This window comes from Triticum urartu, chromosome 7A (assembly GCF_056163025.1).
Source record: "Triticum urartu cultivar PI428250 chromosome 7A, HENAU_Tu73, whole genome shotgun sequence".
NCBI classification, from domain to species: domain Eukaryota; kingdom Viridiplantae; phylum Streptophyta; class Magnoliopsida; order Poales; family Poaceae; genus Triticum; species Triticum urartu.
The window spans coordinates 551,359,761-551,372,958 of record NC_141879.1 but is presented as its reverse complement, the minus strand read 5'-3'; positions in this window follow the sequence as shown (position 1 = coordinate 551,372,958).

Here is a 13,198-nt window from a genome sequence, read left to right as displayed (position 1 = left end):
CATGATGCTGAATTTTATCGTATGAGATGATCATGTTTTGTAACCGAGTTATGGGCAACTGGCAGGAGCCATATGGTTGTCGCTTTATTGTATGCAATGCAATCGCGATGTAATGCTTTACTTTATTACTAAACGGTAGTGATAGTCGTGGAAGCATAAGATTGGCGAGACGACAACGATGCTACGATGGAGATCAAGGTGTCGCGCCGGTGACGATGGTGATCATATCGGTGCTTCGGAGATAGAGATCACAAGCACAAGATGATGATGGCCATATCATATCACTTATATTGATTGCATGAGATGTTTATCCTTTTATGCATCTTATCTTGCTTTGATTGACGGTAGCATTATAAGATGATCTCTCACTAAATTATCAAGAGGTGTTCTCCCTGAGTATGCACCGTTGCCAAAGTTCGTCGTGCCCAGACACCACGTGATGATCGGGTGTGATAAGCTCTACGTCCATCTACAACGGGTGCAAGCCAGTTTTGCACACGCAGAATACTCAGGTTAAACTTGACGAGCCTAGCATATGCAGATATGGCCTCGGAACACGGAGACCGAAAGGTCGAGCCTGAATCATATAGTAGATATGATCAACATAACGATGTTCACCATTGAAAACTACTCCATCTCATGTGATGATCGGTTATGGTTTAGTTGATTTGGATCACGTAATCACTTAGAAGATTAGAGGGATGCCTATCTAAGTGGGAGTTCTTAAGTAATTTGATTAATTGAACTTAAACTTATCATGAACTTAGTACCTGATAGTATCTTGCTTGTTTATGTTGATTGTAGATAGATGGCTCGTGCTGTTGTTCCATTGAATTTTAATGCGTTCCTTGAGAAACCAAAGTTGAAAGATGATGGTAGCAATTATACGGACTGGGTCTGTAACTTGAGGATTATCCTCATTGCTGCTCAGAAGAATTACGTCCTGAAAGCACCGCTGGGTGCCAGGCCTACTGCTGGAGCAACACCAGATGTTATGAACGTCTGGCAGAGCAAAGCTGATGACTACTCAATAGTTCAGTGTGCCATGCTTTACAGCTTAGAATCGGGACTTCAACGACGTTTTGAACGTCATGGAGCATATGAGATGTTCTAGGAGTCGAAGTTAATATTTCAAGCAAATGCCCAGATTGAGAGATATGAAGTCTCCAATAAATTCTATAGCTACAAGATGGAGGAGAACAGTTCTGTCAGTGAGCATATACTCAAAATGTCTGGGTATAATAATCACTTGATACAATTGGGAGTTAATCTTCCGGAGGATTGCGTCATTGACGGAATTCTCCAATCACTGCCACCAAGCTACAAGAGCTTCGTGATGAACTATAATATGCAAGGGATGAACAAGACTATTCCCGAGCTCTTCGCAATGCTGAAAGCTGCGGAGGTAGAAATCAAGAAGGAGCATCAAGTGTTGATGGTTAACAAGACCACTAGTTTCAAGAAAAAGGGCAAAGGGAAGAACAAGGGGAACTTCAAGAAGAACAGCAAGCAAGTTGCTGCTCAGGAGAAGAAACCCAAGTCTGGACCTAAGCCTGAAACTGAGTGCTTCTACTGCAAGCAGACTGGTCACTGGAAGCGGAACTGCCCCAAATATTTGGCGGATAAGAAGGATGGCAAGGTGAACAAAGGTATATGTGATATACATGTTATTGATGTGTACCTTACTAGAGCTCGCAGTAGCACCTGGGTATTTGATACTGGTTCTGTTGCTAATATTTGCAACTCGAAACAGGGACTACGGAATAAGCGGGCACTAGCAAAGGACGAGGTGACGATGCGCGTAGGAAACGGTTCCAAAGTCGATGTGATCGCGGTCGGCACGCTACCTCTACATCTACCTTCGGGATTAATATTAGACCTAAATAATTGTTATTTGGTGCCAGCGTTGAGCATGAACATTATATCTGGATCTTATTTAATGCGAGACGGTTATTCATTTAAATCAGAGAATAATGGTTGTTCTATTTATATGAGTAATATCTTTTATGGTCATGCACCTTTGAAGAGTGGTCTATTTTTGATGAATCTCAATAGTAGTGATACACATATTCATAATGTTGAAGCCAAAAGATGCAGAGTTGATAATGAAAGTGCAACTTATTTGTGGCACTGTCGTTTAGGTCATATCGGTGTAAAGCGCATGAAGAAACTCCATACTGATGGACTTTTGGAACCACTTGATTATGAATCACTTGGTACTTGCGAACCGTGCCTCATGGGCAAGATGACTAAAACACCGTTCTCCGGTACTATGGAGAGAGCAACAGATTTGTTGGAAATCATACATACCGATGTATGTGGTCCGATGAATATTGAGGCTCGTGGCGGATATCGTTATTTTCTCACCTTCACAGATGACTTAAGCAGATATGGGTATATCTACTTAATGAAACATAAGTATGAAACATTTGAAAAGTTCAAATAATTTCAGAGTGAAGTTGAAAATCATCGTAACAAGAAAATAAAGTTTCTACGATCTGATCGTGGAGGAGAATATTTGAGTTACGAGTTTGGTGTACATTTGAAAAATTGTGGAATAGTTTCGCAACTCACGCCACCTGGAACACCACAGCGTAATGGTGTGTCCGAACATCGTAATCGTACTTTACTAGATATGGTGCGATCTATGATGTCTCTTACTGATTTACCGCTATCATTTTGGGGTTATGCTTTAGAGACGGCTGCATTCACGTTAAATAGGGCACCATGAAAATCCGTTGAGACGACGCCTTATGAACTGTGGTTTGGCAAGAAACCAAAGTTGTCGTTTCTTAAAGTCTGGGGCTGCGATGCTTATGTGAAAAAGCTTCAACCTGATAAGCTCGAACCCAAATCGGAAAAATGTGTCTTCATAGGATACCCAAAGGAGACTGTTGGGTACACCTTCTATCACAGATCCGAAGGCAAGACATTCGTTGCTAAGAATGGATCCTTTCTAGAGAAGGAGTTTCTCTCGAAAGAAGTGAGTGGGAGGAAAGTAGAACTTGACGAGGTAAATGTACCTACTCCCTTATTGGAAAGTAGTACACAGAAAACTGTTTCTATGACACCTACACCAGTTAGTGAGGAAGCTAATGATGATGATCATGAAACTTCAGAACAAGATACTACTGAACCTCGTAGATCAACCAGAGTAAGATCCGCGCCAGAGTGGTACGGTAATCCTGTTCTGGAAATCATGCTACTAGATCATGATGAACCTACGAACTATGAAGAAGCGATGGTGAGCCCAGATTCCGCAAAGTGGCTTGAAGCCATGAAATCTGAGATGGGATCCATGTATGAGAACAAAGTATGGACTTTGGTTGACTTGCCCGATGATCGGCAAGCAATTGAGAATAAATGGATCTTCAAGAAGAAGACTGACGCTGATGGTAATGTTACTGTCTACAAAGCTCGACTTGTCGCAAAAGGTTTTCGACAAGTTCAAGGGGTTGACTACGATGAGACCTTCTCACCCGTAGCGATGCTTAAGTCTGTCCGAATCATGTTAGCAATTGCCGCATTTTATGATTATGAAATTTGGCAGATGGATGTCAAAACTACATTCCTGAATGGATTTCTGGAAGAAGAGTTGTATATGATGCAACCGGAAGGTTTTGTCGATCCAAAGGGAGCTAACAAAGTGTGCAAGCTCCAGCGATCCATTTATGGACTGGTGCAAGCCTCTCGGAGTTGGAATAAACATTTTGATAGTGTGATCAAAGCATTTGGTTTTATACAGACTTTTGGAGAAGCCTGTATTTACAAGAAAGTGAGTGGGAGCTCTGTAGCATTTCTGATATTATATGTGGATGACATATTGTTAATTGGAAATGATATGGAATTTCTGGATAGCATAAAGGGATACTTGAATAAGAGTTTTTCAATGAAAGACCTCGGTGAAGCTGCTTACATATTAGGCATTAAGATCTATAGAGATATATCAAGACGCTTAATTGGACTTTCACAAACAACATACCTTGACAAAATTTTGAAGAAGTTCAAAATGGATCAAGCAAATAAAGGATTCTTGCCTGTGTTACAAGGTGTGAAATTGAGTAAGACTCAATGCCCGACCACTGCAGAAGATAGAGAGAATATGAAAGATGTTCCCTATGCATCAGCAATAGGATCTATCATGTATGCAATGCTGTGTACCAGACCTGATGTGTGCCTTGCTATAAGTCTAGCAGGGAGGTACCAAAGTAATCCAGGAGTGGATCACTGGACAGCGGTCAAGAACATCCTGAAATACCTGAAAAGGACTAAGGATATGCTTCTCGTATATGGAGGTGACAAAGAGCTCGTCGTAAATGGTTACGTTGATGCAATCTTTGACACTGATCCGGACGATTCTAAATCGCAAACCGGATACGTGTTTACATTAAACGGTGGAGCTGTCAGTTGGTGCAGTTCTAAACAAAGCGTCGTAGTGGGATCTACATGTGAAGCGGAGTACATAGCTGCTTCGGAAGCAGCGAACGAAGGAGTCTGGATGAAGGAGTTCATATCCGATCTAGGTGTCATACCTAGTGCATCGAGTCCAATGAAAATCTTTTGTGACAATACTGGTGCAATTGCCTTGGCAAAGGAATCCAGATTTCACAAGAGAACCAAGCACATCAAGAGACGCTTCAATTCCATCCGGGATCTAGTCCAGGTGGGAGACATAGAGATTTGCAAGATACATACGGATCTGAATGTTGCAGACCCGTTGACTAAGCCTCTTCCACGAGCAAAACATGATCAGCACCAAAGCTCCATGGGTGTTAGAATCATTACAGTGTAATCTAGATTATTGACTCTAGTGCAAGTGGGAGACTGAAGGAGATATGCCCTAGAGGCAATAATAAATTTATTATTTATTTCCTTATATCATGATAAATGTTTATTATTCATGCTAGAATTGTATTAACCGGAAACATAATACATGTGTGAATACATAGACAAACAGAGTGTCACTAGTATGCCTCTACTTGACTAGCTCGTTAATCAAAGATGGTTATGTTTCCTAACCATGAACAAAGAGTTGTTATTTGATTAACAAGGTCACATCATTAGTTGAATGATCTGATTGACATGACCCATTCCATTAGCTTAGCACCCGATCGTTTAGGATGTTGCTATTGCTTTCTTCATGACTTATACATGTTCCTATGACTATGAGATTATGCAACTCCCGTTTGCCGGAGGAACACTTTGGGTGCTACCAAACGTCACAACGTAACTGGGTGATTATAAAGGAGTATTACAGGTGTCTCCAAAGGTAGATGTTGGGTTGGCGTATTTCGAGATTAGAATTTGTCACTCCGATTGTCGGAGAGGTATCTTTGGGCCTCTCGGTAATGCACATCACTTAAGCCTTGCAAGCATTGCAACTAAATGAGTTAGTTGCGGGATGACGTATTACAGAACGAGTAAAGAGACTTGCCGGTAACGAGATTGAACTAGGTATTGGAATACCGACGATCGAATCTCGGGCAAGTAACATACCGATGACAAAGGCAACAACGTATGCAGTTATGCGGTCTGACCGATAAAGATCTTCGTAGAATATGTAGGAGCCAATATGGGCATCCAGGTCCCGCTATTGGTTATTGACCGGATACGTGTCTCGGTCATGTCTACATTGTTATCGAACCCGTAGGGTCCGCACGCTTAAGGTTACGATGACAGTTATATCATGAGTTTATGCATTTTGATGTACCGAAGGTTGTTCGGAGTCCCGGATGTGATCACGGACATGACGAGGAGTCTCGAAATGGTCGAGACATAAAGATTGATATATTGGAAGCCTATGTTTGGATATCGGAAGTGTTCCGGGTGAAATCGGGATTTTACCGGGGTGCCGGGAGGTTACCGGAACCCCCCGGGAGCTATATGGGCCTTAGTGGGCTTTAGTGGAAAGGAGAAAGGAGCATCCCAAGGTGGCCGTGCGCCTCCCCCCTCCCCTAGTCCTATTAGGACTAGGAGAGGTGGCCGGCCCCCCTCTCTCTCTTTCCCCCCACCAAGGAGTCCTATTCCAACTAGGATTGGGGGGGAATCCTACTCCCAGAGGGAGTAGGACTCTCCTGGCGTGCCACACCTTGGACGGCCAGCCTCCCCCCTCTAGTCCTTTATATACTGAGGCAGAGGCACCCTAGAACACACAAGTTGATCCACGTGATCTATTCCTTAGCCGTGTGCGGTGCCCCCAGCCACCATAGTCCTCGATAATACTGTAGCGGAGTTTAGGCGAAGCCCTGCTGCTGTAGTACATCAAGATCGTCACCACGCCGTCGTGCTGACGGAACTCTTCCCCGACACTTTGCTGGATCGGAGTCCGGGGATCGTCATCGAGCTGAACGTGTGCTCGAACTCGGAGGTGCCGTAGTTTCGGTGCTTGATCGGTTGGATCGCGAAGACGTACGACTACTTCCTCTACGTTGTGTCAACGCTTCCGTAGTCGGTCTGCGTGGGTACGTAGACAACACTCTCCCCTCTCGTTGCTTTGCATCACCATGATCTTGTGTATGCATAGGAAATTTTTTGAAATTACTACGAAACCCAACACGTGCGACATGTGTGTGAATGGTCCACCAAAATCCGATCGATGGCCTTGCATGAGCACAGTTTCATTTTGTTGTTTTATATTTTGGTTCTTTGGCAGACAAGTTGTTTGTCTTTCTTGTTCGGTAAATGTGCAATTGGGAAATCAAGTAGGATTGGAATCGTGATCGTGACACGGTACCATGTGGGTTTTCCTATATATACGACTTACCGGCCACGACAAAGAAACACCGAAACAAGCTAAGGTCTTGCCTTAACCCACAACTTGCGCCGCTACCGTAGACTACTCCACCCCGAACACCTGCATGCACCGGCTAACGGGAGTCGGGAAAGCAGGCCTCGAAACATCTTTATCCTTGTGATCCTGCATCGAGAAAGGACAAATTAGGTTTCTGGGAAGTGTTCAGCCTTCACCTTCGCGCGACTGCTCAACTTCGTCACCGTGGGTTGTCTACCATCCATGTCGTCATCGCATACTGATGTCTCCAACGTCGTCTGCTTCGACCGGTCTTCACCAACGCCATCGCCAACACCAATGTTACTGCAGCAGCTACGGCTACCAACGAATAGTATGTGCATCGTAATCTGTTCATGTCGACTTACCTGGCACGACAAAGAAACACCGAAACAAGCTAAGGTCTTGCCTTAACTCGCAACTTGCGTCGCTACCGTAGACTACTCCACCCCGAACACCTGCATGCACCAGCTACCAATGAATAGTACGTACGTCCGGGCAGCAGCGTCGTCGACGTCGCATCCCTTGTTGGAGGTGCTGCTTGGTACGCGGCGGGTCGGAGCCTGGGTCTGTGGTGGGTCAATTTCGGAGGGCGCAGCGGTGGCGGGTCATCTGCGCTTTGTCGAGCTGCCGTTGTTGGCATTTCTTTCTTCTTCTTTGTTCTTTGTTCTTTTCTTTGGGATTCTTGTGCTTCTCGCCCAAGCATTCCTATGTATCGGTGTTGGTTGCTTTGGAATATAAAGCGTGGGGAAACCCTTTTTCGGGAATTTGTTCATGTCTCCAATCATGGTTGTTGTTACACGTGCAATGTTGTTGTATATGTTTTCCTGATCATCTAGTTGTCACACCTAATACAGGAGTATCGGTGGACCTGCGTGGGTGAGAGAGAGCTGGTGGTTATGACAGTGGGCCATGTGTGGCCGTGTAAGCGTGTGGGTACTTAGTCCCTTGTGCAACTCTGTATTGGTTATGCAATGAGAAAAGTCTGAATCATACTCACCCCCTGTTCTCTCTCTCTCACCTACCCTGCTTCTTCCTCATCCCGATCCTCTTTCCTCTTTCCTCACCTCGATTCCCCTTTCCTGTGTGGCCGATCTCAAATCCACGGGCTTCGGTCATCACAATTGGAAATCAGAGCCAACAATTTCCCCCCAATTTTTTTGCGCCGCGGCATCCTCAACTCCCTTGGCTGATCGGTAACATCCACCGCTGTAGGTCGGAATTCACTCCGGTGAGATCCCACGAAATCCTCAGCGAGGTTCGATCTGTTCGGGGCAGATACCACGGTGCCATCCAAGCCTTCCGTCCAGACCCGGCAACTCCTCACGGCCATGGGTGAACAAACATCAAATCTCACTGCCCTGATGGAGAAGCTCTTGTCCAGGTTCGATGAAGAGCAAGCTCTGGCAACCAAACGTGCGGAGGAGCAGGCCACATTCAACACGCATGTCTCAACCGAGCTGCTGAGCCTGTCCAAGCAGATCGGGCTCACGCAGGCCGACGTGGATGACGTGCGCAAGGTGGCTTCCCCGACGGCTTCCTCCACTGTGGCATCGGCGTCGCAGGTGGACGACCCCTCCGCGACGGGTCTCCGCAAGCCGGCGGCCACCAACGGCCTCCAGCAACCCGCACCTCCACCAGCGCAGCGGGACGCACCTCATCCAAGTGCGTTGCCGATTCTGCAGGCCATCACGGGCCACGGCTCCGTCGCGCGACTCGTCAATGAAGGCCCACCCCTACTCGCTCGCCCCGAACAGTCATCCGCGGTGGAGCACGTTCAGCATCCATTACAGCGTGACGAGCACGCTGCCCGGCCACGAGAGGAGTACGCTACCAAGCCACCGAAGCACAACTTTCCCCGCTTCGACGGCGAACTACCTTGGGTTTGGCTAGACCGCTGCCTCGCCTACTTCGAGCTCTACAATGTGCCCCCACTCAACTAGGTGGCGACGACCGCGCTCTATGTGGAAGGTCATGCGGCTCTCTGGCTCAGGGCGTTTCGTCAGCAAAATCTGGTGATCTTTTGGGAGTTGTTTTGTCGTGCAATTGAAGAGGAATTTGGCCCGGAGGAGTTTGAATCCCCGATGCACAATCTCCTGCAACTCCGACAGACCGGCACGGTCGTGGAGCACAGGCAGCAGTTTGAAGTATATATGTACAATCTGCTAGCACTCGATGCCACACTCAGCTCGAAGTTTTTTGTCACACAGTTCTTGCTGGGTCTCAAGGATGAATTGCGTGTTGCGGTGCACCTTCAAGCTCCAACTAGCATCACCAGGGCGACCGTATTTTCTCGGATACAAGAGGAGGAGCTCGATCATCAACGCCCTCATTTCCGATCATTCCCTCCAGGATGACCTCCTCCCCTACCAGCAACACTTCCAACACCAGGCCAACCTCCACCACCAGTGCCACACATCCCAGCAGCACCCCGTCCGGCTCCAGCTCCGCGACCAGCGCAAGATGATTTTGGCCGGGAACGCCAGCTCCGCGACTACAGACGGCAACGTGGTCTCTGTTTCCGCTGTGGGGACAAATACTCGCGGGAGCACCAGTGCAAGAGAGCAGCGCAACTCCTCACGATCGAGGTAGGGGAGCATGGAGAGGTGATATCTGACGAGGCCGTGCATGCATTACAGTTGCTCGATGACCCAGAAGATGTGGCCAATGCGGCATGTTGCCTACTCTCTACACATGCAGTCGAAGGGACTGAAACATCAGAAACCGTTCGTCTGCGTGCAACTGTAGGCAATCAAACCATGCTGCTATTGGTCGATTCCGGCAGCACACATAGCTTCGTCAACTCGACGTTTTCAGCAAGGATTGGAGCAGAAACAACCAGTATTACCCCAATCTCGGTTCGGGTTGCCAATGGTCAACGATTGAGTTGCAACACTATGGTGCCAAAGTTACAGTGGCAGGTCCAAGGGCACCAGTTCAGCACAGCTATGTGGGTTCTGGACCTCGGGGTTTATGACACAGTGCTTGGCGTCGATTGGCTAGCGCAGCACAGCCCAATGAAGTGTGACTGGCAACAGAAAATAGTGCAGTTTGAACGAGAGGTACAAACAGTGCACCTGACCGGCGTCCAATCGGACGAGCCACCAACGCTAACTGCCCTCGATGCAGCGACTCTCTGGCAGATGCATGACGCTAATGAGATTTGGGGTGCTGCCCTCTTGGAAATTCAGGTGAACCCAGCTTCAGACTCTGACGGAAGACAACCACCACCCATGGTGATTTAGAAAGTACTGACGGAGTTCAACGACGTATTTGCAGAACCAACTGAACTTCCTCCCCATCGACAATATGATCATGCGATCACACTAGAACCGGGTGCAACACCAATCAACTGCAGGCCTTATCGCTACTCACAATTGCAGAAGGACGAGATTGAACGGCTGATACGTCTCCGCCGTATCTAGTTTTCCAAACACTTTTGCCCTTGTTTTGGACTCTAACTTGCATGATTTGAATGGAACTAACCCGGACTGATGCTGTTTTCAGCAGAATTACCATGGTATTATTTATGTGTAGAAACAAAAGTTCTCAGAATGACCTGAAACTTCACGGAACAACTTTTCAGAAAATATAAAAAATCCTTGCAAAAGATGAAGGCCAGGGGGCCCACCACCTGTCCACGAGGGTGGGGGCACGCCTGCGCCCCTAGGGCGCGCCCCCTACCTCATGGCCCCCCTGGAGCTCCTCCGACCTCAACTCCAACTCTATATATTTGGTTTAGGGGAGAAAAAAAATCAGAGAGAAGAATTCATCGCGTTTTACGATACGGAGCCGCCACCAAGCCCTAAAACCTCTCGGGAGGGCTGATCTGGAGTCCGTTCGGGGCTCCGGAGAGGGGAATCCGTCGCCATCGTCATCATCAACCATCATCCATCACCAATTTCATGATGCTCATCACCGTGCGTGAGTAATTCCATCGTAGGCTTGCTGGACGGTGATGGGTTGGATGAGATCTATCGTGTAACCGGGTTAGTTTTGTTAGGGTTTGATCCCTAGTATCCACTATGTTCTGAGATTGATATTGCTATGACTTTTCTATGCTTAATGCTTGTCACTAGGGCCTAAGTGCCATGATTTCAGATCTGAAACTATTATGTTTTCATCAATATATGAGAGTTCTTGATCCTATCTTGCAAGTCTATAGTCACCTATTATGTGTAATGATCCATTAACCCCGAAGTGACAATAATCGGGATACTTACCGGTGATGACCGTAGTTTAGGAGTTCATGTATTCACTATGTGTTAATGCTTTGTTCCGGTACTCTATTAAAAGGAGGCCTCAATATCCCTTAGTTTCCGTAAGGACCCCGCTGCCATGGGAGGGTAGGACAAAAGATGTCATGCACGTTCTTTTCCATAAGCACGTATGACTATATTCGGAAATACATGCCTACATTACATTGATGAACTGGAGCTAGTTCTGTGTCACCCTAGGTTATGATTGTTATATGATGAACCGCATTCGGCATAATTCTCCATCACCGATCCATCGCCTATGAGCTTTCCATATATTGTTCTTCCCTTATTTACTTTTCCGTTGCTATTGCTATCATCACTACAAAATACCAAAAACATTACTTTTGCTACCGTTACCACTACTATCATATTACTTTGCTACTAAATACTTTGCTGCAGATATTAAGTTTCCAGGTGTGGTTGAATTGACAACTCAGCTGCTAATACTTGAAAATATTCTTTGGCTCCCCTTGTGTCAAATCAATAAATTTGGGTTGAATACTCTACCCTCGAAAACTGTTGCGATCCTCTATACTTGTGGGTTATCAACGACAAGTAAAAGAGATGCTACGTACGGGTGTCATCACTCACAGCATGAGCCCCTATGCAGCACCCGTCCTTCTCGTCAAGAAAAAGGACGACACATGGCGTTTCTGTGTCGACTACCGACGTCTCAACGCGGTGACAATCAAGAACAAGTTCCCACTACCTATCATTGATGAGCTGTTGGACGAACTGGCTGGTGCCGCTTTCTTCTCCAAGATAGATTTGCGCGCCGGTTACCATCAGATTCGTATGCGGGAGAGCGACGAGGAGAAAACAGCTTTCAAGACACATCACGGTCACTTCTAGTTCCGCGTCATGCCATTTGGAGTCACCAACGGGCCACCAACCTTCCAATGTGTGATTAACTCTATCTTCGCGGAACCAAATCGTAAGTTTGTCATCAGTTTTCTGGATGACATATTGGTTTTCAGCCAATCCTTACATGAACATGTGGAACATCTACGCACTGTCCTCTCCATCCCGCGTCAGAATCAACTCTACGCCAAATTGTGAAAGTGCTCCTTTGCGCAACCAAGCATTGAATACCTGGGCCACGTCATTTCCAAGGAAGGGGTTGCAACAGACAAGAGCAAAACCAGTGCCATGAGTGCATGGCCTACTCCGACGAACGCCACTGAACTCCGGGGTTTCCTAGGCCTGACTGGGTATTACCGCAAGTTCGTCAAGCACTATGGGATTCTTGCCAAGCAACTCACCCAATTGCTCACCAAGAAGGGGTTTGTTTGGTCTGATCAAGCTCAAACGGCATTCGACCTCCTCAAGAAGGCCATGATCAACACTCCGGTCCTGGCTCTTCCGGATTTCACACGCCCGTTCTCCATTGAAACGGATGCGTGTGACACCGGGGTGGGTGCGGTACTCGTGCAGGACAACCATCCGATCGCGTATTTGAGCAAAGCATTGGGCACCCGCAATCAATGCCGCTCCATCTACGAGAAGGAATTCCTAGCGGTGATCATGGCGGTCGACAAGTGGCATGCTTACCTCCAAAGAGCATCATTCGTCATTGTGACTGATCATAAAAGCCTCTGCAGCCTTGGAGATCAACAGTTGGACACAGAGCTGCAACGCAAGGCGATGTCTAAACTAGCGGGGCTCCAATTTTCCTTCAAGTACAGGTGTGGCATTGACAACGGCGCAGCAGATACCCTGTCTCGTGTTGGGCACCTTCTTGCCCTCAATGCCCTCTCTGTGTGCCAACCACAGTGGCTACAGGAGGTAGCCAATTCTTATGAAACGGACACGGATGCTCAAGACATGCTCCAGCGCCTAGCGATCTGCAGTCCGGACGAGCAAGGCTATGAACTCCGGCAAGGCGTGATTCGCCTACATGACAAGCTATGGATTGGGGCCAACACTGCTCTCCAAACCAAGTTGATCAACGCATTTCATTCCAGTGCGATTGGGGGTCATTCTGGTGTCACAGCGACCTACCAACGCCTCAAGAAACAATTCACATGGCGCGGCCTCAAGCAGGCCGTGGAGGATTTTGTGCGTCAGTGCGAGGTATGTCAGCACGCCAAGCACGAGCACCTCAAATCCCCTGGCCTCCTACAACCCCTCCCAATTCCGACGGAGCCATGGC